The sequence below is a fragment of the Lemur catta genome, chromosome 9 (genome assembly GCF_020740605.2).
Source record: "Lemur catta isolate mLemCat1 chromosome 9, mLemCat1.pri, whole genome shotgun sequence".
NCBI classification, from domain to species: domain Eukaryota; kingdom Metazoa; phylum Chordata; class Mammalia; order Primates; family Lemuridae; genus Lemur; species Lemur catta.
In genome coordinates, this window is record NC_059136.1 from 15539072 (window position 1) to 15563094 (window position 24023).

General features: G+C 43.1%; 1 long non-coding RNA gene across 2 annotated transcripts in view; it reads left to right on the top strand.

The window, feature by feature from the left end:
- Positions 1–24023, top strand: part of LOC123644958 — a 53999-nt gene that overhangs the window by 11415 nt on the left and 18561 nt on the right. For both annotated transcript variants that reach the window (XR_006737330.1, XR_006737329.1), the window contains exon 2: positions 17280–17400. This is a non-coding gene — a long non-coding RNA (uncharacterized LOC123644958). The remainder of the gene's footprint in view (positions 1–17279; positions 17401–24023) is intronic.

Below are 24023 nucleotides of genomic sequence, written 5' to 3' on the forward strand. Positions count from 1 at the left end.
TTTCCATTTGGCTATTTGCCTTTAAATTTTTTTTTTTCAGTACAGGTGGTCCTCAACTTACCATGGTTTGACTTATAATTTTTCAACTTTATGATGGTATGAAAACCATATGCATTCAGTAGAAATTGTACTTTGAATTTTGAATTTTGATCTTTTCCCGTGCCAGCCATATGTGGTATGAAACTGTCTGTGGTGCTGGGCGGCAGCATTGAGCCGCAGCTCCCAGTCAGCCACTCGATCACGAGAGTAAATGACTGACACGCTGCAGGTACCATGTTGCCGGATGACTCTGCCCAAGTGTAGCCCATGTGAGTGCCTTGAGCACAGCAGTAGGTTAGCCATATTAAGTACATTTTCAACCTACGATATTTTTAACTTATGATGGCTTTAAAAGGATATAACTCTAAGGTAAGTCAAAGAGCATCTGGGTATACATATGTATGCATGTATTTATATATCATTTCTGTAGAACTTTTTGGATTTTAGAATTGTAAACAAGGAATTGTGGACCTGTATCATCACCCCCATTTTACAGATGAGGAAACAGATACATAGAGGTGAAGTAAGCTGCCCAAGTTCACACAGCCAAGGTCCAAGTCATGATTCAAAGCTGGCAGTCTAGCCTAGAGCTCAAAATCCTTGGTCTTAACAACACCCTGGTGTTGCAATGCTGCTGGTGGTGACGGGCCCCTTGTCTGGCCGGGAGATGTCAGCTGAGCCCCTTTCTGCTGAGAGGGAGCCCTCTGGCCACCATTGCACACCCAGGCTGGGTGCTGCAGGCCCCTCACTGGCTGGTTCCCTGTCCTCCTGGGAAGAACCAGCCAGGCCTGAGGGCTCAGGGCTCACAGGTCCCTGCAAATCAGCCCCAGGTAGCACTTTCCCACTTCCACCCAGACCGTGGGTTCCCTCCTGGAAGACAGACTCAGGGTGTTCCCAGCACCAAGCCTGTGGCATTTGCTTTGCTCTGAAGCCATGGAATTATTTACTCATAGCAGGATACTTGGGCTTTTAAAAAATGCTTAGAGTTTGCAAACTCCACAGCCCTTCTCCTTTCCAGTTGTGCTGGGGAAAATGGCAGTGGAAAGGGTGAGTAGGCCCCTTCCTCCCGTGGAGGTCAAGGCCAAGCCCCCATGCTCTGGCTCCTCTGCCGAGAGCCGGGTCTCCCCTTTGCTGGTGCTCCACATGCTGTAGTCATGAGGCCCAGGCATCCCTGTCCTCCTGCAGGGACGCTGCCACGGGGCCACGTCTGCTCTCAACTGGGCCATCCTCTGAGCTCTCTCCATTTTATTCTCCTGCCACCTGAAATGGTTTTTATTTTCTGGAGATCTGGATGCCGAAATTGAGAGTGCTGTTACCCACAGCAACAGTTGGGTTGAGAGGAATTTTTTACCCCCCAGCTGGAGTCCACTTCTTTAAGGGTGGTGGTGGGAATTAGGAAGAAAGGTTCGAGGATGTTGCTTTAGAAACTGAACCTAGTGTGGTCACATGGAAACCATGGCACGATCACTCATGAGGAGTGTGAGGGGTGCCCAGGCAGCCGTGGGCTCCCTCTCCCCCACCCACCATCTCCTCTGCTGGACTGGTGTGTTTCAAACTTTTTTGACCATGCCCCATGCAGTGCTTGCAACCCAGGACTCATGTCCGAACCTAAAACTGAAATCAGTTTGGAAGGATCCACGGCCACCCTTCCCGACTAGGATAGTGCCCTGTGCTGCGTTCCATCCTGTCCTGGTCCATTTTGTAAATTGCCGGGTGTGGCTCACTCGATTGCCTGCCCGGTGAAGTGGGATGTCATTAAGAGTTTGAAACACACTACCCTTGGCTGGCAGCCCTTTGAGGACGGGCCCTCTGTTCCTTGCCTTGGGCCTGTCACACCACAGATACTCACTGAGGCTTTGAGGACCTTAGTGAGGGGGTGAGGAAGGAGGCCAGAGAGAGGAATTTGTGAGGTGTTGCCCTAATGAGAATTATGCAACTTAGGGTGTGTCCCTGTTTGCCCTGACTGCAAGGAAGTGCACAGCAAAATTGCAAGCTTAACCCAGAGAGTTTAAGAGTTAAAGCTTAGCCAGAGAGTTAAGTTTAACTCTCAAAGCTTTAAAAAAAAATTTCATTAACATATTACATGTCAATTTTGTGAGGTGCCTCATGTTCTTTTCGAAAGAACTGGATATTTATAAACAAACACACACAGCAGTCAGCAAACAGTTGCCAATTTGTAGCATGTGCCTAGGTTTCTATTTGGGCCCATTTCTCAGCCTGGCAAAGGCCATATTCCCAAGCCTCTTGCATAAAAAAGAATCCTTCCCTGAGGCCCCAGATGCCATCTCTGCTAGAAAAGGCAGAGCTCATCTCTATCAAACCCAAAGGTTTGAACCTTGAACCTCAAAAGTTCAAGCCTCCAACTAGGCTGCTGCCCTGACAATAAAGTTGTGAGAACTTCCTCCAGCACTGAAGCAAGTCACTCTGGCTGCTTGCAGCTCCCTGAGTTGCCCTGCTATGGCCTGAGCCTTATTCACCAAACTGTGCAATGAACTCCAGACGGGTCCACACAGTCCTCACCTGCATGAACCATTCGCTTTTCCCACTTCCCCAGATTAGCTCAGATGCGACAAACTCTACAAGGTTAGAAGCAGATCAGTGTTCCTGGGCACAACATTTGTATTTTAATGGGAGACAGTCATGGACGTGATCCAAAGGGTGAAACTTCAGGACCTAGTGACCAGCTAGTGACACATCTCAGCACCCTGCAAATTAACCCATGAAAGGGGCTACCTTCTCCGTGTGTTTTTAAACCCAGCCTTAATAAAAGGAAAATGAGAGTTTAGCTGTGTTAATGGGAATGCGTGTAGCTTAATACCCCAAATTAGCACAGTCAGATGACAATAGCTAATATTACGTCACTTGGATGCAATATTTTAGGGTTTGCACTTGGATGCAATCCCTACTTTACAGAGGGAAGCTGTCATGAGGCAGCCCAGGAGCCTGGGTACCCTCCTCACTCCTCCCTGCTCAGCTCATGTCCCCTTGGGCACCGGGTCTCATAAGTCCTGCCTGCAATTTCCACTCTCCCAGGCCTCACCTGTCTTGCTTCGTCCTCTTACAGGCACCTACCAGACCTCATGTTTTCTCATGCCTCCCCATTTTTTCTATCTAGAATACCATCCCCTTTTTTTTTGTCTGCTGAAGGAGTTAGCATTTCTTTCTCAAGATGCAATTCACCTAGGACATTCTATGCAAACATCCCCAACCCCTCCAAGAAGACTTAAGGCCCCTGTCCTGGGGACCTTATTAAAGTGTGGGTGGCCACAGAGCATTGGGGATGGGAGGGTGGCACAGAATGCCCATGGCTGCTGCTGCTGCTGGGGTAGGTCATGGCTCTGTGCCCTCCAGGGAAGATGATGCAACACAGCATTCAGGTGCGGGCTGGACATTCCAGGACTGCAGGGCATGGAGCCAGCTCCGTCAGCTGGGCCCTCGTGACCCCATGCATTGCAGACACTTAGAAGGGACAAAGCCTTCCACGGGGATGGCTGGAGAAACAGGACATGCACGGTGCCCGAGGCCTACAGTCAAGGCAGGGGGCCTGGCCTGGAAAGATACATCCTTACCTGTCTCTCCTGTGTGATGGGAGCTGACGCTGACGGAGGAAGTCACAGCACCTCCTTCCAGCTGGGAGGAGGGTGGCCCCATTTCAGAGCTGTTGTTCTTGGCATTCTCAGCACGCCCTTTGTCATCTGCACGACACCCAAGTTAAAGATGTTAGGTGTCATTACAGATGGCACCTGGGCTAGGCAGACACTCCCTGTTTAGTGTCCCCTTCCAGAGGTCTGTGCTGTCCATCTGTCAGCTGTCCTCTCCATCTCCAGGGCCCAGTCTGGCGCCTCAAACATAAACACACGGAAAGTTTATTGATTGACTAACCGACTGGCTGGCTGACTGAAGACAGTTTCATAGCTTCCTGTTGCCTCAGGAAATTCCCACCAGGAAAAGCAGGCTTTCACACATAATCTTCCTCTGTATGCCAATGAATTTGCTATTTATTTACCTCTATTGTATGGCTCTTCCCTGCTCCTCAGATAGGCTGGGGTTAAGAAGCTAGTGCACAGGCTTCCGTGAGCCCTGTCCCTCCCTCCCAGCTCTGGGTTCTTCTGTAGTGACTTCTTTTCTGGCTGTTGGCTCTGGCTTCCCCGCTGGGGAGCTGCCGGGCCAGCCTTCCTTTCCTTTTGCCCTGGGAAAGGTACTTGCTCATTGTCTTTTCCTGGGAGACCTGAACTTATTCCTTAATGGAAATTTAAGCACTTTGAATTTCTTCCTGGCTTCTGTTTTATTATCTTAGGGTAAAATGATAAATTGTTTTTAAGGGCAAGCTTTCAAATTTGTTTAAAGGTTTGAATCTAGCCCTAGTCCAATCCGGAAAGAATGATTTGTTACATCAGGATCACAGACAGACAAGACTTTAGCCTTAGAAGGAAGCTAAATATACCACTGTTGCTGTAGCAAGAAAAAAAAACAAAAAAAAAAAGAGGAAGCTAAATAGTATTTGGTTCACCCTCTGCATTTTGTTGATTAAAAAATCTCTATTTCTTTTGTATCCCATGCCTGACATAGGGGATGGGGTATAAGCTTTGGGGACATGAAGCTTATTATACAATTTTTGTGGCGTATTGTCTTCTTGGTGGAAAAGGAACAAAGTTACAAATAGAATTCAACATAGGGCCTTGGACAAGGCGATGCGGTTGAGGGCTCCAGAGCTTCAGCTACATTGGCTTCATGGTAAACCCATCTCTGCCGACTGGGATGGTTTATGGATGCTTTCCATACATTCCTGCCATCATTTGACAATCAGCAACAAGAAGAACAGTCAGGATTTACTAATGTTCTGCTCTGGGCACTTTATCTTTAGGACCTATTTTATCTCCAGGATGACCAGGGAAGAAGGTGTTGCTATCTCCATTTTATCCTATCTGTACATGACAGGGATCCTTAATTTGCCCCACAGTGTTTTTTTTTTTTTTTTTTTTTAAAAAAAAAAGCCTATCATTTCCAGTAATTCTAGCAAAAAGGCCTAGGAAGGGCTTGTCACTGGTCTGCCTTGGGCCATGTCAAGCATGCTGTGACAGTGGGTGTGAAGGGTGGTGGCTCCCCCAGGGGACTGCTGCGTGTGACTCTCCTCATGCAGGTCCTAGTTCTGGTAAGATTGGTGACCCCCTTCCCTTTCAAGAATCTCGTGTGAGACTCAGGGGCACCCCAGAGTGTGCTGGAAAGGTGTCACAGGCTGGGAAGAAGGACGTTTGTGGGAAAGCGGACAGCATGCCCTTTGTCCTGAGGGAGTCAGGGACAGACGCCAGAGAGCAGAGCTGACGGTGGGTCCCCAGGAGGCTTCTGGACAGGGGGAGTTCAGTGCTGGATGGTGGGGCAGGGATGGTCAGGATGCCCAGTCATGGAGGCTCCAAGGGTCTCGAGCCCTCCTGGTCAAGGAGGGGGCCTTGCCTGTCCCCTGTGGTGACCAGCTGACAGCCACTTGCCATGGGAAGGCCCTGGTGTGGGGTCTTCAGGGGTAGCAGGGATGGGGAGTTGGGGAGCCCACATGCCCCTCTGAAGCCAGCTGGGCGCAGGTGCTGGGGCTGCTATGAGAGGCACTTCGTGTATCTGTGAGGTTGGCATAACTCTCCCCAGTTTGCAGGTGAAGAAGGAGGCTCAGTGGCTTGTCCCAAAGAGGCCCAGCTCATGCCTTTGGCCTCACAGACTGAGGCTTTGGGAAGGAACTGACAGTGTCTACGGGTCTGGGCGCTTGTCATGTAACATGTGGAGAACATCCTGCGACATGCTTTGTAAACATCCTAATTTGTTTCCAGAGCCGGGGATTTCCCAGAGAAAAGTCAGCTGTTGCCGATTCCCCAGGTCTTGTAACACTTTCTCTAACTCTGCTTGGGGTCGTGGAATTTATGTCAAAAAAGCCGTCTGTCGAAGGTCTGGGCTGTCCTTGTGGAGGGACTGTCCCGATCCTCCCCTCCCCGTGGTGGTTGCCTTGTGTCCCCCAACAATTCATGTATTGAAGTCCTGACCCCCTGTACTCAGAATATGCTCTCATTTGAAAATAAGGTTGTCGCAGGTGTAATTAGTTAAGATGAGGCCAGACTGGAGTAGGGTGGGCCTCTGATCCAATGACTGGCGTCCTTATAGCATAAGAAGGAGAAACGTGCACACAGTGAGAACACCAAAGTGAACATGGAGGCAGGGACTGGGGCGATGCTTCTACAGGCCACGGGACGTGGCAGGTTACCAGCAACCACGAGGAGCTGGGCGAGAGGCCTGGAGCAGATTCTCCCTCACAGCCCTCAGAAGGTACCAGCCCTGCCTTGATCTTGCACTTCTCACTCCCAGAACTGTGAGACACTAAATTTCTGTTGTTTAAGCCACACAGTCTGCGGTGCTTTGTCTCACAGCCCAGGCTAATCAAGCTAAACAGCTTTTTGAGAAAAATTTTATTTTCTTGGTGTTTGTTGTTGGCATACACAAATATAATTGATTTTTTTTTTTTTTTGAGACAAATTCTTGCTTTGTTGCCCAGTCTAGAGTGCAGTGGTGTCATCACAGCTCACTGCAACCTCAAACTCCTGGGCTCAACCGGTCCTCCCACCTCAGCCTCTCCCAGTAGCTGGGGCCACAGGTGTGCACCACCACACCTGGCTAATTTTTTCTACTTTTAGTAGAGACGGGGTCTCGCTCTTTCTCAGGCTGGTCTCAAACTCCCAACCTCAAGCAATCCTCTGGCCTTGGCCTCCCAGAGTGCTAGGATTACAGGCGTGAGCCACTGCACCCGGCCCAATTGAGTTTTTTTATAGTGACCTTGCAGGCAGTGACCTTGATGAATTCTTTCGTTAGCCTTAGTGTTTTACCTGTTTTTGTTAACTTTTTATGCATGCAATAATGTTAACTGTAAATAATGACAGATTTACTTCTTCCTTCCCAATCCTTACCCTTTAGTTGTTTTTTCTTGCCGTATTGCACTGGCTATCTCCCAAACCTCCTAACATGAATCCCAGGCAGCCATTAGTCTGTTTTCTATCTTTATAACTTCATTATTTCAAGAAAGAAGCCAACTTCTAAAGGTTACATACTATATGATTCCTTTTAAATTTTAAATGTAACCTTTTGAAGGTGGCTTTTTTTTTAAAGTCGGCATACTTCCCTTGAGGTCCATACACGTTGTGTGTCAGCACCTACATGATTTTTAGCATCAGAGTGCATAGATCTATTAGAGGAGAACTGACATCTTTTGATATTGAATATTCCATTTTATGAATATAGCATATTTAATTTCTATCTTAAAAATTTTCTCTAAATGTTAATGAGCAGATGACGTTTCTTCCTTTTTTCTGTTAATGTGGTACATAACTCTGATTTTATTCCCTCTTTTCCTATGCTTTGGAAGCTCTTGTGTAGGATTAGTGTTATTAGTGTTTCTTCCTTAAATTGGCATATTGTCTGCACCTGGTTTTCTTTGTGGGTAGATTTTTCATTTGAATACCCTTTTAAAAATTTCTGCCAATAATGAGTTTCTCAATGCTGTTTGTCTTTAAAGCTCTTTATTTCTTCTTCATTTTTTGAAGGATGTTTTCACTGGGTATAGAATTCTAGTTTGGCAGCTATTTTACCATGCCATTCCTTTGTTTCCTGGCTTCCATTGTTTCTGTTATAAAGTCGGTTATCGGTCTTAATATTGCTCCTTTGAAGATTTTTTTTGTTTTCTGAATGATTTCAGATTTTTCTGTCTTTATTTTTCATTAGTTTGATGCAATGTGCGTAGACATGGTGGTGTTTGTTTTTATTCTTTTTGGGAATTATAATTCTGCTTAAGTTTTTGAAAATTCTTTTATCTTTTTAAATAATATTTCTGCCCCACTCTCTCTTCTCCTTTCCTTCTAGGATTGCTAATTAAAAATATGCTAGGTTTTAAAAATCACATCCTAGATGCTTTTTACATTCCTTCTCTATTTTCCAACCATTTGTCTTCCTGTGACTTGATGTGTATAGTATATTTTCCTCTGTTCCATCTCCCAGTTCACTTTTTCTTCATTTGAATTCAAATTCCTGTTAAACTAATCTATTGTGTTCATAATTTTCATTTTTTTAAGTTTTAGGATTTCTATTTTAAACACTTTTTATATTTTCACATTCTTTGCTGAAATTCTGTTATATTTCTTGAACCAATTAATTACAGCCTCATGAGGTTTGTTTCTGATAACTTCAAATCCTGGATACTTCCTGGTCCATTTCTACACTTCATTGATTATCTTGACTTTTGCTAATATCTTATCCTCTGTTATCCCTGGCTATTTTTGATAAAATGCTGGGCATTATATATAAAAAATTTGAGAGGTAATTTGAGGTTCTGGATCATCATTGTAGGTACATTTTTAAAAGGATTACTTTTTCTGTAGGCAATAGACTAGAAGAACTAGTTATCCCAGGTCATCTTAATGTAATCAGGGATTGGCATGATTTTGAAGTTGGTCTTTAGTTCAACCTTGAGGGCTGGTCTCTTTTTTTTTTTTTTTTTGAGACAGAGTCTCACTCTGTTGCCCAGGCTACAGTGGTGCCCTGGCATCAGCCTAGCTCACAGCAACCTGAACTCTTGAGGTCAAGCGATCCTCCTGCCTCAGCCTCCTGAGAAGCTGGGACTCCAAGGGTGAGCCATCACCCACTGCTGTTTTTTCTATTTTTAGTTGCCTGGGTAATTTTTTTTATATGTATATTTAGTAGAGACAGGGTCTCACTCTTGCTTGGGCTGCTCTTGAACTCCTGAGCTCAAGTGATCCTCCCGCCTTGGCCTCCCAGAATGCTAGGACAGGTGTGAGTCACTGCACCTGGCCCACTGGTCCCCATTTGATATCCCATGATCAAAATGGCTTCAAATTCTGGGCTGACTTCTCTGGGATTCCCACAATTTCTCACTGGCGTGTTTACTTGTCAGTGATGTCAAGAGTTCCTGTTTTTCTCAGGGGGAGAGATGGTCTGATCCACCCACCTACCATTACTGAGCGTGGAACCTCTCTCACAGCACTTCGTTTGTTCACAGGTTTTGTGACTTTTAATTATGAAGTCATGTTCCTTGTAACTATCTTTGAGAAATCTTTAAGGCTTCAGCTTAAATATTTCAAAGAGAACTTATATTTGCTTATGCTAGGTGCCAGGAAGCACTACCAACGTCAGGTCACTTTAAATTAAAAGTTCTACTTGGTAGCATCCTTCAGTTTTCACAGGGAGTGTAAATTCTTGCCCCCTTCGCAGCTGACTATGGGCAGGTGGTTAAGGGTTTCCTAAGGGAATGTTTTACTTCTTTGGTTCTGTGGTTACCCACCTTTGGAATTCCTGACTTTATGCAGGGGTCTCTGATCAGAACTCTTCCCCCAGGTGAACTCTGCTCCTTTTGTCTTTTGTGCAGAGCACAGCTCAGTGTCGCTGAGGCTCTAGGCTACCAGGGATCAGCAGGTGCCTTCAGGAAAACAATCAGCTCACTTGTATGGAGTTTTGATTTCAATGTGATTTCCACCCTTGGTTTCCCTTACTTTATTCCTATCTCAGTAGAACTTTAAATAAATAAATTGATTTCACTTGTCATTTTTATACATAATGATCAGGGATTCTTGAGCAGATGTGGTCTGTCATTTTGCCACACGAACTTTCTCTGTTAGTTCATTACTCAAGATTAATAAAAACAATGCTGATAATAGTGATTTCTCTTCTCTGCTTTATTTAGTAATTATCACATGGGGAGTACTCAGAGCACAGGGTTTAGAGTCAATAGACCCGAGTTTGCCTCCCAACTCCACCGTCAGAAGTTAAATCACTCTGTGCAAACCACTTAACCTTTTCATCCTCAGCCTTCTGCAAAATGGAGAATGTAATCTCCTAATTTTAGGAAGCTTTTAGGTTACTAAATTGTGAGCGCCTTGAATGAATAAATATTAACTGGGCACTTACTATGTGTAAGGCAACTGTCCTAAGTTCTAGGAATACAACTCTGAACAAAACAGGCAAAAATGTCTGTCTGTGGGGATGTTTGTGGGGGTGCATTTGCACGTGTGTGGTAACAGGCAATGAAATAAGAACAATAAAATATGTAGTATTTTAGAGGGTAATTGGTGCTATGTCAAACAGTAATGCAGATGGAGGGGGCAGGAGTGTGTGTGAGTGTGACTCTTCATTGCCTCTGCATCCCAGACACTTAGCACATGACCTGGCACAGAATAGAAGCTCAATAAATATTTGATGGATGAATTAATAGCTAATAAGACACATATTACCATGTCTGGCAAATAACGGTAGCGTTTGATTTTAGAATGAGCGTAGGTGCTGCTGGACTCCCCTCTTCACGTCCAGTTGATGGATGCAGGTTCAGGGGTCCCTAGAGGCTCACAAAGCTGTGTTTGGCTCTGGAGTTACCCAGATGAAAATTGGTGAAGAAATCCTCCACCCCCACAAATCTGTTGGAGAGCGCCAGGCAGCTTTTCTCCCCAGGTGACAGTCTTGCTCTGCCCTCGGGCCAGCACAGGCCACCTGGGTGTGGGACAGGGCTGACACATTGGGCTTTTCCAGCGTTCCCTCTTGAGCGAGGCGGGAAGCATCAGGCCCAGGGTGAGCGCCGAAGATGCCGCCTTGCACGCCCAGGTACGGGCCCAGGTGTGCGCCCAGGTGCACCGGAGGGGGAGGGTGCGCTCCCAGGCGGGGAGCGCAAGTGACGGCGCCCGGCCGGCAGGGGGCACTGTGGCGACGCCGTGGCTCCTGCCTGGTGACGCGCTCCTCGCCCTAGATCGCGCAGCTGATGAGTGGCAGCGCTTGGATTTAAGCTGGCGTCCCTTTGACACCAGTGGTCGCGATTTTCCCACTGTCTGTGGCTCAGTTTCCTCGAATACAGGCCGCGGCTCCTCACTCCGAGTCCGGCACGCGCCGGGGTCCGGCACAGGCCTTTATTGTGATAGACGGAAAAGCTGACAAAGGGAGCTCGGCTTGCTGTGCTCTTCTCTCCCAGTGCCAGCTTTAACCGGTGCACATTAAAGAGATGGGGGGCCGTGAGCAAGCCACACATACCTTTAGGGTCTCTGATTTCTTGGGGGTCCTCAGGGCCCAATGCTGGTCAGAGCCTCCCACGGCAGCAAACCCAGGTGGCGGGTGCTTGAGGGCCCCAGGTCGAAGCTGGAACTGCAGAGGGTTTTAAGGGCACCAGCTCCAAACATCTCGCCCATAGGGTCTGAAGTTCCCCACTGTGGAAGGCAGAATAATCCCCCTCCCCCCATGTCCGTATCCTACTCCCCAGAACCTGTGACCATGGGACCTTACACAGCAAAGGGGAATTACAGTTGCAGATGGAATTAGGTTTACTAATCAATTTGGGCTCAGATCACCCAGGTGGACCCAATGTCATCACGTGCCCTTATAAGTGGACGAGGCAGGAGCGAGAGAGCAGAGGGGCGGTAGCACGGGAAGGTCTCGGCATAATTTTTCTGGCTTTGAAGCTGGAGGAAGCAGCCACAGCCAGGGAATGAGAGCAGCCTCTAGAAACTGGAGAAGGCAAGGGAGTGGGTTGTCCCCAGAGCCTCCAGAAAGAAATGCAGCCCTGCCCACACCTTGATTTTAGTCCAGTGGGGCCTATTTTGCTTTTCTGACCTCCAGAGCTGTAAGATCCTAAATTCCTGTTGTTTCACGCCACCAGGTTTGCGGTAAGTTGTTACAGCAGTCTAGGAAACTAACACACCCACCATGGTCCTGTGTCCAGAGGCCTCAGCTAAAATGCTTTGGGGCCGCTGGTTGACCTGTCTGCCCCTCGGGTTTTGAGTGGAGGAGAATAGGGTGGGAAAGGGCAGGTTGGTGGTGCTGGGAGTGGGGAGGGGGCTCTAAAAGGTGGCAGCTGTTCTTCTTCTCTTGCTGAAATCCCCTTGGGGACTGCCCAGAAGAAGGGCTTTCCCATCCCGGGCTGCTGCAGAAACTGCTGCCTGTGCATCGTGAGTGTGTGAAAGGAAGTGAGGGGTCCCAGGTATGGGTGACCAGGGCAGGTGCTTGCAAGCCCTGGTCATTGGAGCTGTCTGGGAGGGAGGTGGGGTGGGGATAGGCTTAGCAGGGTCACTGTGACCTAGGCAGAGAGAAGAGTAGCAGCAACTCTGAGAGTCACGGCTTCCGCTGGGCTGCTACGTGGGGCAGTGTCACCATACAAAGGGGACCCCGGCTGGCCTAGCCCAGTGATAGACTCCAAAGTCACACCAGGCTCTGCCACTCACTACCTGTGTGTTGCTCTAAACCAAACACTTCATTTGCAGCTTCTCTCTTTTGTTCTTTGTCAGTCCAGGTACAGGTTTGTCAATCTTGTTGATTTTTCAAAGAGCCAACTTTTGGTTTCATTGATTTTTCTCCGTAACTACATTGATTTGAGATCATTCTTTTTAAATGTAGATATTTACAGTTATGAATTTCCCTTTGAGCATTGCTTTTGCTGCATTTCATAAATTTTGGGTTAATTTTCACTTGTCTCGATGTATTTTCTAATTTCCTTTGTGATTTCTTCCTTGACCCATTTGTTGTTTAAGAATGTGTTGTTTTATTTTCACATATTCGTGATTTTTTTTTTTCAGTTTTCTTTCTTTTATTGACTTCTGAGTTCATCCTGTTGTGGTTGGAGAAAGATTCGTTGTATGGTATCTGTCTTTTAAAATCTATTGACACTTGTTTTGTGGTCTAATATATGATCTAGCCTAGAAAATGTTCCACGTGCACCTGAGAATGTGTCTTCTGCTGTCGGGTAGAGTGTTCTGTATATGTTAGGTCTACTTGGTTTATTTTCTTTCTTTTGTCTGTTCTATTATTGAAAGTGGGATATAAAAGTCTCCGTTATTGTAGGACTGTCTGTTTTTCCCTTCAATTTTGTCCAGTTTTGCTTTGCATATTTTGTTGCTAGGTACATAAATGCCTATAATTATATTCTTTATCAACTTTTAATAAATTTCTTCTTTGTCTCTTATAACCTTGGACAAGATACTTTAGACTGTTGACGTCTGAATGTATACTTGAAGTATACACATGGAAGTGGTTTTATTTTTCTCAGTTACTGCTTTCTACAGTATCCTATCAAAACTCCTCCTCCCTGCATAGGGGCACTAGTAATATAACCCAGCTTTAGTCGATAACTTGTCATCTACTTTTGATTAGTCAGAAGTTTCCTCTGTGTCCAGAGCTAATCTGCCTAACCTAGTGGTTCTCCAGGTGCTGTTCCCAGATCAGCAGTGCAGCTTCCCTTGGGCAGTTGTTAGAAATGCACATTCTCAGACCCCACATCAGAAACTCTGGGGGCGGCCCTGCAATCTGTGCTTAACAAGACCTCCAGGGGATCCCGATGTGTGATAAGCTTTGAGAATCAGTGAGACCTATCCAGAGATATTATTATTTTAATAACTATATTTTAAAATGTTTGGCCGGGCGTGGTGGCTCACGCCTGTAACCCTAGCACTCTGGGAGGCCGAGGCGGGCGGATCGCTCGAGGTCAGGAGTTCGAGACCAGCCTGAGCAAGAGCGAGACCCCGTCTCTACTAAAAATAGAAAGAAATTATCTGGCCAACTAAAAATATATATAGAAAAAAATTAGCCGGGCATGGTGGCGCATGCCTGTAGTCCCAGCTACTTGGGAGGCTGAGCAATAGGATCGCTTAAGCCCAGGAGTTTGAGGTTGCTGTGAGCTAGGCTGATGCCACGGCACTCACTCTAGCCCGGGCAACAGAGCGAGACTCTCTCTCAAAAAAAAAAAAAAAAGTTTAATTTCTCAAACTTCTTAAAGTGTTCTTTTTAAAATTTATTTTTTCACATACCTTGACGTTTTGCTGTGTTTTTATTCCTTCTTTTATGTCTTAAGTTATTTTAAACCAACTTATAGATTCTGTTTTGATTGTTCTGCTGTCTTTCCATTCCCACTGTTTATTGGCTTGGTGTTACCTGTGTTTTGTAATTTCAGATTGTGAGCTGGTCTTAATGGGGATTTCTCCCTAGGAGTCTTATGCACCTTACATGATGGTGGGTCCCTCCAGAGTGCTTTTGGGGTTGCTTCTGCCAAGGACTCTAGGGTCGTCACAGGACTGCTTTCCACACCCATGTTTTGGCTTGGGGTTTTCTGGACCATGTGGGTCATTTACAACCTGACCCTATCACATGAGTACAGGCCTGTGATGACAAATTCACAAGAGAATCATTTTCACTACTTAGAGCCCAGGCCAAATCCAACATCCATGACAGAACTGCCAGTGGATGAAGGATGAATTTTTTTCTAGTTGACTTTTACTGAGGGTACATCCCACCTTTGAAGGGCCCCTCATTTATGTGTGTTGGGAGGCAGGTTCAAGGCCTCTTCTCCCAGTTCCCCACAACATTAAAACCCAAGCCCCCGAGTTACTGAGAGCACACCAGTCCTCCCCATGGCCCTGGTAGGAGGATGGGGCACTCGTGTACTTGTAGATCTAATTGTTGCTTCCTTTTTCATCTTTTGGCTCTTTACTTTCTGTAAGGCCAACTATTGTTTAAAGGCCTATCCTATTTTACCCGCAATTCTGGGCATGTTTCAGTAGGTATGATTTTCAGGTTAACTGGTTTGCTAGCCTGCTGTAAAGGGAAGTCCTCTGATAGTTCATTTTCAAATGTCAATTACTCCTCTCCACTCAGTGCAGGCTAAACCTGGTATTTTCATAGATGGAAAGGGGTACGGGGTGGTTCCACATAACTCTCCCACTTCCTCTTCCTGGCACTTGCTGTTCTGATGTTGGGGTCAGTAAGAGTGGGGCCAAGGCATGACTGTCTGTGGTGGGCTCACCTCCTCTCACTCCTACTGGTGCAGGTCACTATCCACAGGCTCTGCATAGGCAGGGGGTGACCAGCACCCCTCTGCTGATCCCGATGGTGGCCTTATGCTGCAGGGAGACGGCTGGGTGGTGACACTGTGATACTCCATCAGGAAATTCTGCTAGGGACTTTGCCTGAGGTTCTGACTTCTAAGTGCCCTGGGGCCAAGCCATGGGAATGTCCTTGTTTATCTGCCCTTGTTGGTTTGGCTCCTTCTCTTTCTTCCCTTTTCTCTCTTCCTCCCTCTTCCTGTCCACCCCCACCCCTGCACCACTGGGTCCTGAATGTCAAAGAAGCCAGGGAATTTCTGGTCTCAACTCAGCCATTCCTTGAGGCAAATCACCTCACTTTGGATTGGAGCTTGGCCAGCTTGCCTCCCCTTCCTGCTCACCCCCCAGATGCCAAGTCTGCGGTGGGGAGGCCCGTGTAGGGCCATGGGATGTTTGGGGGATGAAAAGGACCCTGGGCTAATAAAAGACGAGACAGGATGTCACTCAGGAAATACTGCCTTTCCGGAGACCTCAGAATGATGATTTTTCCTTGCTAATTCTAGACTGTGAGCCACACCGGCCTCCCTGTGTGCCTGTGTCAGCCACAGGGACGTGAGGGTGGAGACGCTTCCTGCACTGTCGGCTGACACACAGCTGAGCACAGTCATTCTAGAGGGTGATCCTGCTCTGCTTAGTGACATGATATTTGTATAATTCTAGTGCTAGACATTTTGTTCCTGGGCATATGTCCCAAAGATTGGCACACAAAGGGACAGAGAAGAGGTGGTTTATCACAGCATTGTTTGGGGACAGTGGGGACTTAGGGGCAACCCAGGCAGGCTTCCATCACTGGGGGATGGATGAGTAAAAGGACAGATGGTCACATGGGTTACCCATGGCCACAAACAGGATGGACACTTGGCAGTATGGCTACAGCCTTAAAAATTGTGCTGAGTGAGAAGAGTAAGAACACGAACAAAATCTATAACCCCATATTGTCTACAATAACCTGAAAATATGTGCCTATTAACCAACTTTTCAGGTACTCAAGTTTACAGAGAAACAGAAGGATGAACACCAGGCACATTAGAAGGGTCGAATGTGCAGGAGTGGGGGTTGGAGGGGGATGAAAAGGAATAAGTGCAAGAGGAGCAGGACAGTGGTGGAGAAATGATGATAGCGCACCACGAACTGAGAAACTAGTTTACTCTCTGCCCCTGAAGGAGTAGGAACAGCCAAAGACCTAGATAAGGAAATGTCAACTACAGAAAAGGGGTAGGTACTATTCATCACTAGAGCATGGGCAAAACTATGATGCAGGGCCAGCCCCTCCCTCTGCCCCCACCCGCACCAACAGCACCAAACACTGCTGAAATCCAGTGCAGAGTCCTCCCCTAGCAGGAGCTGGGGAGGTCTAGCACAATCAAGCTGTGACCAAAACTCTGTGGGAGGCTAATTATAGACTCTGAGATGTGGTGACCACTCTTGGGGCACCAACGTCCTCCCTCATCTCAAATGAGGCCAGAAGATCTCTTTAAGGGGTGAAGGTTCAGCATCTTCCTTAGTCCCTGACTTAGAGGTGCAAAGCTGAAATCTCCAGCAGCTAGCTCAGTGCCTGGCCAAGAGTTGATCCTCACATGATGAATGATTGAATGATCATATCTGTTTCATATCTGCTTGGCTTTGGTTGGGCCAGACAAGAATTAATTGATCCTTATGGTGTGTTGAACACTGTGAAGGAGCCAGAATAAGACACTGTCCCTGCTCTTGAGGTGCTTGCAATTTAGTTGAGAAACAGAGAGCATATGTTGAGGTCCTCAAACTTACATTGAGCATCTAGTGTGGGCAGGGCTCTTGCTACGAGATGGGGTAAAGCAATGACTACAGTGGTCCTTCCTGATACGGATCTAAGATGGATAATCTACAACCCGAGGGGACAGTGCTGCGACTGGGATATGCCCAGGGTGCTGGGAGCACAGGGACTGTAACTGGCAGGAGGTGGACCTAATGCATATCAAAGGTGTCAATATGACCCCAAACATGGAATTATGGGCCAGGAAGATCAAAGTGTGCTTTTCAATTACATGTGAAGGTGTTTGCCAAAGAGGATGTCTAAAAGTTTGAGCAGTAGCTAGTTTCTTTCTTTCTTTCTTTTTTATTTTTACTTTCTTTCCTCTCCTCCAGCTCGTTCATGGGTGATTTGGGACAGAGACAATGCTATGTCCTCATCAAATCCCATTTTACTTTCCATGGGCACATGGGAAGACTTTCTCGGTACCACTTGTGATTAAGTTGGAGCCAAGTGACTGTCTTCTGGCCAATGGGGCGTGGGAGGAAGTAAAGTGTACCACATTCAGGCCAGCCATAGCCTCCCTTGAGCCATCGTCCATTCTCTCTCTTGCCTTTCCGCAGTGACTTCAGTGGCCCTATGTTTCACATGGCAATGTCACAACATGGAAGGAGCTTGGATCGTCAAGTCACCACTCAGAGAAGGATTGCCCAGGAGAGCCAGTCAGCCAGCACTGGATGTGATGTGAGTTACTGAGATGTGGGGGTTATTTGTTCCTGTAGCAAAGCCTCTTCTATCCTGACTGATATGCCAAGTGCATTAAATTCCAAAGTGGCTATTTTAAGGAACCACAGTTCTTTAAAAAAAAAAAAAAAAAACCTAGCATGTCAATTTATTTATTTTTTATTTATTCATTTGTTTAGAGATAGGGTCTTGCTATGTTGCCCAGGCTAGAGAGTGGTGGCTATATTCACAGCTGTGATCATAGTAGACTACAACCCTCAATTCCTGGGCTCAAGAGATCTTTCTGCCTCAGCCTTCTGAGTAGCTGGAGCTACAGGCATATGTCACTGATGTTATTTTATTTCTTAACAGCTTTATTAAGATATAATTTGCATGCCACACTATTCATTTAAAGTATACAATTCATTGTTTGTTTTTTAGCATATTCACAGAGTTGTACAACTATCACCACAATTAATTTTATAACATTTCTATCACCCCCAAAAAGAAACCCCATACTCACTAGCAGTCATTTCCATTTATACCCAACCTTTCATCTCACTACTCGGCAGCCACTAATCTACTTTCTGTCTCTATAGATTTGCCTATTCTGTACATTTCATATAAATGGAAACATAAAACATATGGTATTTTGTGACTGACTCCTTTCACCCTTAGCATAATATTTTGTTTCATCCAAACAAAATTCATATTCTATTTTTATAAGCATCCTAGTGGGTGTAAAGTGGTATGTTATTGTGGTCTGATTTGTATTTCCCTAATGACGAACAATGTTTAGCATTTTTTCATGTATTAATACTTGTCATTTTTATATCTTCTTCGGAGAAATGTCTATTTCAATACTTTATCTAGTTTTTATGATTGGGTTTGTCCTTTTATTGTTGAGTTGTAAGAGTTCTTTAGATATTCCAGATACTAGGGTCTGATCAGATACATGCTTTGCAAATATTTTTCTCCTGTTTTTGCTTTCTTGATAGTGTCCTTTGAAGTGCAAAAGTTTTAAGTTTTGATAAAGTCCAGTATATTTTTTCTGTGGTTGTTTGTACTTTTGATGTCATAGCCAAGAAACCATTGTCTAATTCAAGGTCATGAAAATTTATCTATGTTTTCTTTGAAGATTTTTATTATTTCAGTTCTTACATTTAGGTCTTTGTTCCATTTTGAGTTATTTTTTTGTATATGGCATGAAGTAAGAGTCTAATTCATTCTTTTGCATGTGAATGTCCAATTTTCCCAGCACAATATGTTGAAAAGATTATTCTTTCCCCACTCAATGGTCTTGTCACTCTTGTGGGAAATTAATTAACCATAGATGTGCAGGTTTACTTCTGAACTCTCAGGTTTATGCCATTCATCGATATGTGTATCCTTTGCCATTACTACACTGTTTCGATTACTGTGAATTAATCCCACTTAAATTGGAAAGTACAAGTCCTGCAACCCTGTTTTGCTGTTTCAAGATTATTTTGACTTGGGTCCCTTACATTTCCATACAAATTTTAGGATTGGCTTTCACAGTTCTAGCCAATTGGAATTTTTCTAGGAATTGTATTGAATCTGTAGATCAATTAGGGGAATATTGCCATCTAAACAATATTAAATCTTTTACTCTGTTAACAAAGTCTGTCTTTTCATTTATTTTGTATTTTTTAATTTCTTTCAACAGTGTTTTGTAGTCTTTAGTACACAAGTACTCTTTGATTAAATTTATTCCCAAGTATTTGATATTTTTGATACTACTGTAAATGAAATAATTTTCCTAGTTTTACTTTCCGTTTGTTCATTGCTGATATATCAAAATATAAATGACTTTTGTATATCTATCCTGTATCTAACAACTTTGCTGAACTTGTTTATTAGCTCTAATAGTTTTTTGTGAATTCTTTAGTATTTTCTATATGTAAAAGATCATGCTATCTGCAAACAGATAGTTTGACTTCTTCCTTTCCAAACTGGATGCCTTTTATTTTATTTCCTTGCATAGTCACCCAAGCTAAAACTCCTATTACAAAGTTGAAGAAAGTACTAAGAGCAGACATCCTTGTCTTGTGCCTGATCTTAGGGTGATGAAAGCATTTAGGCTTTCATCAATAAGTTTGATGTTAGCTGTGGGTTTTTTACAGATATCCTTTATCAGGTTCAGAAAATTGCCTTCTTTTTTTCTCCTTAAATAAATTTTATTGTGTACATTCAAGGTATATAATATGGTAAAAGGTATATATATGAACTATAGTGGAACAAATTAATATTTTCATCATCTCACATAGTTACCCATTCCCCCTTCCCCATGGCAAGAACAGCTATAATTTATTCATTTAGCAAAAATCCTAAATATAATACACTATTATTAACTATAGTCCTCATATTGTACATTATGCTTTTTAACTTGTTCATTCTACATATTTGTTACATCCTACATGTTTTCTACTTTGTATCCTTTGACCTATATCTCCCTATTTCTTTCCTCTGGCCCTGACTCCAGTAATCACTATTTTATTCTCTATCTCTGTATTTCACCTTTTTAAAAAAAGATCCCACATATAAGTGAGATAATGCAATATTTTTCTTTCCGTGTTTGACTTGTTTCACTTAGCATGTCCTCCAGGTCCATACATGTTGTGGCAAAGGGCAGGATCTTCTCCTTTTTTAAGGCTGAATAATATTCCATAGAATTTACATGCCACAGTTTTTTAATGCATTCACCCATTGATGAACACCTATGTTGTTTCCATATCTTGGCTGTTATGAATAATGCTGCAATGAACTTGGGAGTGTAGATATCTTTACACGGTGGTCATTTCATTTCCTTTGGGTATATATCCAGAAGAGGGACTGCTGGACCATATGGTAGTTCTATTTTTAACTTCTTTAGGAACTTCCATGTTGTTTTTCATAATGGCTGCACCAATCTATATTCCCACCAAAAATGTCCAAGTGTTCTTTTCTTTTGTATTTTTGATAATAACTATCCCAATAGGTGGGTGATAGTATCTCATAGTGGTTTTGATTTGCATTTGCCTGATGATTAGTAACATTGAATATCTCATGTACCTGTTGGCCATTTTTATGTCATTTTAGAGAGATGTCTATTCACATCTTTTGCCCATTTTTAAATTAGGTTATATGTTTTCTTGGTATTGGGTTATATGAGTTTTTTTTAATAAATCTTGGATATTACACTCTTATCTAATATATGGTTTACAATTTTTTTCTAGTCTGTAGGTTGCCTTTTCATTTTGTTGATTATTTCCTTTGCTTTGCAAAAGTTTTTTAGTTTGATGTAGTCCCATTTGTTTATTTTTGCTGTTGTAGCCTGAGCTTTTGGTGTGATATCCAAGAAATCATTGGTAAGGCCAATGTCAAAGAGCTTCTCTCCTGTCTTCTTCTAGAAGTTTTATGGTTTTAGGTATTACATTTAGGTCTTTTATCAATTTTGAGTTTATTTTTATGTGTGGTATAGGATAAGGGTTCAATTTGATTCTTCTGAATATAGAAATCCATTCTTCCCGGCACCATTCATTAAAGAGGTCATCCTTTCTCCATTGTGTCTTTTTAGTGTGTGCTTGTTGAAAATTAGTTGACCACTTACATATTTTTTTGTTTATTCCTGCATTCTCTATTCATTGCATTGGTTAATTTTCTGTTTTTATGCCAATACCATACTTTTTGATTGGTATAGCTTTGTAATATAATTTTAAGTTGGGAAGTGTGATGCCTTTAACTCCCCCCCACCCCAGAGTTGCTTTGGCTATTTGGGATCTTTTGTGGTTCCATATGAGTGCTAGTATTTTTTTTTTTCTATTTCTATGAAGAATGTCATTGGGATTTTGATAAGGATTTAATTGAATCTATGTATTGCTTTAGGTGATATGGACATTTTTAACAATATTAATTCTTCTAATCCATGAGGATGGAATGTTCTTCCATTTATTTGTGTCTTCATCAATTTCTTTCATCAGTGTTTTTTTTCTTATTTCAAAGTATAATGTGGTGCAAATAATTTTGGTTACATGAATCACTTTTATGATGTCTGAGTCATGGTTATAAGAGTGCTTGCCACCCAGATATTGTTCATTGTACCTGTTTGGTAAGTTTTTGCCTGTCACCTTCTCCCTCCTCCCCCATGGTTGATTTCCATTGAGTTTTACTTTCCTCTATGCACATGTGTGCTCATTTGTTAGTCACAATTTAGTAGTGAGTACATGTGGTGTTTGTTTTTCCATTCTTTAGGGATTTCACTTAGGAGAATGGTCTCCAATTTCATACAAATTGTTGTAAAAGGCATTAAGTCATCATTCTTTATGCCTGAGCAGTAGTACATGGTGTATATATACCATGTTTTGTTAATCCACTCATGAATTGATGGACATTTTGGTTGATTCCACATCTTTGCAATTGTGACTTATGCTGCAATAAACATTTGAGTGCAGGTGTATTTTTGATAAAATGACTTCTTTTCCTTTGGGTAAATACCCAGTAGTGGATATCTGGATCAAACAGTAGGTCAACTTTTAGCTTTTTGAGGAATCTCCATATTGTTTTCCACAGAGGTTTTACTAATCTGCAGTCCCACCAACAGTGTATAAGCTTTCCTTTCTCTTTGCATCCATGCCAGCATCTATTGTTTTTGGACTTTCTAATAAAGGCCATTCTGATTGGGGTAAGGTGATATCTCATTATGGTTTTAATTTGCATTTCCCTGATGATTAGTGATGCTGAGCATTTTTTCATATGTGTATTGGCCATTTGTCTATCTTCTTTTGAAAAGCTTCTGTTTGTGTCTTTTGCCAACTTTTTAATGGGGTTGTTTGATTTTTTTTTTTTTTTTTTTTTGCTGATTTGCTTGAGTTCTCTGTAGATTCTGGTTATTAGTCCTTTATTGGATGTATATTTTCTCCCATTCTGTAGGTTGTCTATTTCCTCTGTTAATTATTTCCTTGGCTGTGTAGAAGCTTTTTAATTTAACAAAGTCCCATTTATTTGTTTTTGTTGTTGCTGTGATTGCCATTGGGATCTTAGTCATAAATTCTTTGCCTAGGCCAATGTCTAAAAGAGTTTTTCCAACATTTTATTCTAGATTTCTTATAGTTTCATTCCATACATTTAAGTCTTTTATCCATCTTGAATTAATTTTTGTAAGTGGTAAGAGAGATGGCTCCTGTTTCATTCTTCCATGTGTCTATCCATTTTTCCCAGCATCATTTATTGAATAGGGATTCTTTTCCCTAATGTCTATTGTTGTCTGATTTGTCAAAGATTAGTTGGCTATATATGGTTTTATATCTGGGTTTTCTGTTCTGTTTCATTGGTCTATGTCTCTATTTTTGTGCCAATATCATGCTGATGTAGATACTATAGCCTTGCAGTATAGTTTGAAGTTTGGTAATGTGATGCTTCCCTATTTGCTCCTTTTGCTTATGATTGCTTTGGCTATTCAGGCTCTATTCTGGTTCCACATGAAGCATAGAATTATTTTTTTCTAGATCTGTGATGTAAACCATTGGTATTTTGATGGGAATTGCATTGAATTTGTAAATCACTTTGGGTAGTATGGACATTTTTAATAATGTTTATTCTACCTATCCATGAGCATGATAGTTTTTCCACTTGTTTGTATCATCTGCAATTTCTTTCCTCAGTGTTTCGTAGTTTTCTTTGTAGGGGTCTTTCACATCCTTGGTTAAATATATTCCTAGGTATTTTATTTTCTTTGTAGCTATTGTAAATTGTATTGAGTCTTTGATTTGACTTTCAGCTGGACTATTATTGTTGTATAGGAATGCTACTGATTTGTGTCCATTGATTTTGTAACCTGAGACTTTACTGAATTTATTTATCAACTCCAGTACTCTCTTGGTGGAATCTTGGGAGTTTTCTAGCTATAAGATTGCTTTTAAACATTTCTTGTAAGGCAAATCTAGCGGTGACAAATTCCTTTAACTTTTGTTTATGTGAGAAAGACTTTTTCTCCTTCATTTCTGAAGGACAGATTTGCTGAGTTTAGTATTCTTGGTTAGCAGTTTTCTTTCAGCACTTTGAATATGCCATTCCATTCTCTGCTGGCCTAGAAGGTTTCTGCTGAGATACCCACTGATAGTCTAATGAGGATTCCCTTTTATGTGACTTGACACTTCTGCTGCTTTTAAAATGTACTCTTTGTCTTTGACTTTTGGCAGTTTAATTATAATGGGCCTTGGAGTGGACCTCTTTGGGTTGAATCTGTTTGGGAACCTCTGAGCTTCGTGTATCTGGATGTCCATATCTCTTCCCACTTATGTAAGGTTGGAAGTTTTTTCTTTCTCCCTCTTTTTTATTAACACAGAAGTTTATTTCCATCTTATATAATGGTGAAATGCAAGAATTCCATACATGATGCAGAGTTTCATGGTATTGGGGCCTAAATTCTTTCTGTCTTAATGTTCTGATAATTTCTTTATAACTTCTTTCTTTCTTTCTTTCCTCTGTTTTTTTAGTAGGAATTATTATTTTTTTTTGTTTTGTGATTTTTTTTTTATTTCAGCATATTATGGGGGTACAAATGTTTAGGTTACGTATATTGCACTTTGCCTCACCCCACCCCCCGAGTAAGAGCGTCAAGTGTGTCCATCCCCCAGACAGTGCAC